Genomic DNA, 4,166 nt, shown 5'->3' on the forward strand with positions numbered 1-4,166 from the left:
GTGGTTTGAACTAGGGCTGCGATATCGACATCGATATTTTGAATACATCGATTTTTCATTGTAAATATCGAGTGTTTTTTACATCGAAGTCGATATTGTTTTCGTAGCATCACTAACAGTCTCAAAGGAAACGGTGCATTGGCATGGTACAACGTTTGCAATAAGCACCTTAAAAGCAGTGGAAATCATTGACGATTTTTTACGTACGTTAAGTTAACCCTGGGATTAAGTAAATCAGTCTCATTTCAAGTCACTAAATTTGAGATGAGTAATTTTTTTTTTTCAATGGATTTGTATGATATTAAAGCATTTTGGTTTATTTCCTATCGAAAATCTTATTGAACAAATTTCCTCGCTTCATATTCGCGTTTTTTTAATAAAATGGCAAGTAATTAACTTTTTCTTCATATTTTATTTTTGAGACCTGCTCTTAGCCAGCTGAAAAATTAGTGACTTTTTTGAGACTAGAGACGTGAGACAGCGTACTGAATACCAAATATTCTCAAAATCCAAGTTCACCACCAAAAGTCACTATCAGTGACTAGAGACCGCTTACTGAATGCCAGGGTGAGTCTACACTAACTAGACTACGGCAGTAGTTAGACCACTATTTTATTTCATTTTCATATTTACATATGTACTTTCATACTTCCATACTATGTGAAAGTTCAATAGTTATAGTGTGTTTAAAGCAAAAATTTTAATATATTTAAAGAGTATAAATACTAGAAAACAAAAACTATACGTCAAAAAGGAAACGGTCGCGGGTCCGAAAACTAGGGCGGGCTAGGGAGGATTGAAAGTAAAATATGCATGGATGTAACGGTTTGTTTGGTTAAGATTAAACCCAAACGCCTTTACGCTTCCAGTTTTTCTTCAAATCCCAGTTCTGTCAGCATAATAAAGTGACTTGAGCTTGAAATGGAAATATTAAATGGAATGATTAAAAAAATAATTCGATTACATATTTGTAAATTTCTTACCTACAAATCGGAAGATGCCAGATATTTCATTATTATTTTTATTATTTAAAATTAACTTGAAAGACATGAACATTTTTGTCAACCCTTGATCGGTTTGCGAACCACGCCACACACGTTGAAAACTCAACTAATCGTTTCAATTTGTTGTCCGTTTGTAGCCTGCTTTAGAGATAGATTTCGCGACCCGCAAGAGTAATATTTGATTTTATAATTTTGTGCAAGCTTTATTCTCCGCTTTTATTCGATAAATCAACAAAAGCAGTAGCTACAGTAGATTAGCCAATCACCCCAATTCCTAATAAAAATATATGTATCCACCTGTGTATTTAGATGATATAAAAAAAATAATGTCTGGTATCAAAAGTACAGTGTTGCTCAAATAATCGGCTCTCTAGAAGTTCAGAGCACATGTAATTGCATAAACACCAAGGGCATGGGCATATGTACATATATGTATGTACAAATGTATGTATTTACAAGTGCAATATAAATAAAAAACCGGAAGATAGGTAAAATGGAAAAGCGAAAATAAGAGAAGCCTCTAGGCTTGGCCAGAGTTGCACTGACGAGTAAAGTTCCTTGACATTTTGCACTAATGCGAAAAAACAATGGCCTCAACGTCACTGACAGCGGTGCAGTCGCAAGAAAAGTTCTGTGTGCATATTATGTATGTACATATGTATTAACACACTAACATAAGTTCATACACGGTAATAAATTTGGGTTTAATTTTTAAACCGCGCTAGGACTACTGGCTGTTTTAATCTTTTATAGTCTTCTTTTTAAACCAATCAATAGTTTTAAGCAATTTTTAATGTATTCTGGTTTAAATTTTAGTCCAAAAAGTTCGTGGTTTAAAAATCAAACCAAAATGTTTTAATTATAGTTTCTAGGTTACATATTTATATAGAAAATTTGGTTTAAAATCTAAACCGAAGTAGAAAATGTTTGCACACAGCGAAATGCGGCGTTGATTCAAACTAAACATATGAAAGCACATTTACATGCGTGACTGTAGCTGAGTGTGCAAGGATGCTTGATACAATTGGTTGCTACCAAGGCTGTCCGGGTTCAATCCCACTCAGACGGAGCATGAAATTTAAGATTTTTTATTCTTAATTACGAAAATGTTTGCGTTTAAAATTTAAACCGAACTGTTTAAATTCTAAACCCAACATATGTGCTATCTTTTTTTAAACTTGGAAGGTTTGTATTTGAAATGGAATTTAGATTGGTCATATATGTAGTCCAAAAAGTTTAAAATTAAAACCGAAATTTTCAACCGTGTAGATGATGGCCAGCCACAGAGGTGCATTGCGCGCGAAATTTGTTCAAGTGTGCTGACAAGTAGATATGAGCCTGCAGTGTTGTTGCTTTTTTAGTTATGTTGCACTCTGCTTGTGTTGAGTATTATTTTTGGGTTATACATAATGTGACCAACCGTACTTATTTCGGAAGTACAGTACTTCTTTTTGAGCCGTTGTACTTCGTACCTCGAAGTACAGTCAAATGTACTTCTTTGCAATGTTTTATACTACCCAAGGCACATTGAACAGGTAGTATCAGTAGAGCAGCTGATTTGATTTTTTTCAAATTATTCGGTCTCTAAAATGTCGAATATTTTTTATGTCTTCTCCCAAAAAATAAAAATTGTCAAATTTTTTTTGCATTTGAAACCTTTTCCCAAACAAAACAAGCAATTGAACAGCAACGTTTGGAACGTTCACCTAATTCTGCAGCACAAAGGCTGATTACTAGATCTTGCATATGATGGATCAATACCTTGAGAAGCAAAAAAAATTTACTGAGAAAGAAAGACGCACCAATTTTTTTCCAAATTTAATTTTTAATTTTTACTCGAAATCAGAACAGTTTTTGACACTATAGATAAGACAAGCAACAACCAAATACACATAGATGTTGTTTTGGCTCTAATGCCTGTTTGATATGCTTTGGTACTACCTTTTAAGTTGAAATTTCTTTAACTGTTTCAAAAAATTTCAAAAGGTCAGTCATCTCAGTTAAGAAAAAAATAGATGAACACATAAATTATGACTTTCAATCACTTCACTTCTCTATGTAGTTGACAAATTTCATTACAAATGGCTACTCAATTAAGAAAAATTAAAAGGTAACAGTAAACATTTTCTTATACGGGCATCATATTAACCATTTCCTTATTAACTATCGTATAGTGCTTATTATTTGGACACGAAATTGCTCAATCCTAAAGCTAAACTTACATCTCGCAAAGTAGACTCTGTACTTATCTTAATTTTTGAGTCTGGGGAGAGTTCTCGACCTTCTCTAAATCGCAAAAGAAATTTGAAATAATCTCACATTTATTTAAAACAGTTTGTCGGCAATGATTTTTTTTTAAGTTTTCCAGGATTTTAAAATCATATGCATACATACATATGTAAAATTTAAAACACATAAATTAAATTGCTCAAAAATATTGTTCCCCGCATATCAGCGGAGTCCAATAATACACCGAAACGACCCGGTTTTCAAAATGTTCTTAATTTGCTTTATAATTAATAAGTATTAAAGTGTTTTCATCATTTCCATTTATTGAAAAAAAACGCTAAATTAAAAAATGATGTACAGATTATTCAGTAAAAAACAGAAAAAACGGAAAAATCCTGAAGTAAATCAAAAAATATTTTATATCTTGTTTGAAATACGTTCCTTTTAGGTTGGAACCAGGGTTACTGCGAATATTCGCATACGCACTCCGCATTAATTTTAACATTCGCATTGTAATTTAAGTCAAAGAGTAACATCATTCAATAAGTATTTCCAGGGGAAATGTTCAACGTCTAGCTATAAAGATAATCGGCTATTTGGGCGTTAAAAGATAACTGTTAATTAGATAAGAGTTATGTAACTATCGAATATTATTTGCCAAAGTCTGTTGAAAAAACTGGATGTACCGCTAGCGGTGAGTAATTAATTGTGACTGCCTGCAACTAGGAAAAGTCGAGCTCACCTAAGTAAAAAACGAATTACAAGCTATTCATTACAGGTGAACCTTTTCAAGAAGTCACCCGGGAACTAAGCAGATCTGAGACCTTCACCGTCCGTGATTCCAATAATTCAAATTATTATAAAAAACGGGGTGCCTTTTTCACAATATAACAAGATTTTAAACAAATTCGGCTGGCAGCCACAACTTTCAAA

Source organism: Rhagoletis pomonella, unplaced genomic scaffold (assembly GCF_013731165.1).
Source record: "Rhagoletis pomonella isolate Grant_MI unplaced genomic scaffold, Rhpom_1.0 Rhpom_scaffold_00010, whole genome shotgun sequence".
Taxonomy (NCBI): domain Eukaryota; kingdom Metazoa; phylum Arthropoda; class Insecta; order Diptera; family Tephritidae; genus Rhagoletis; species Rhagoletis pomonella.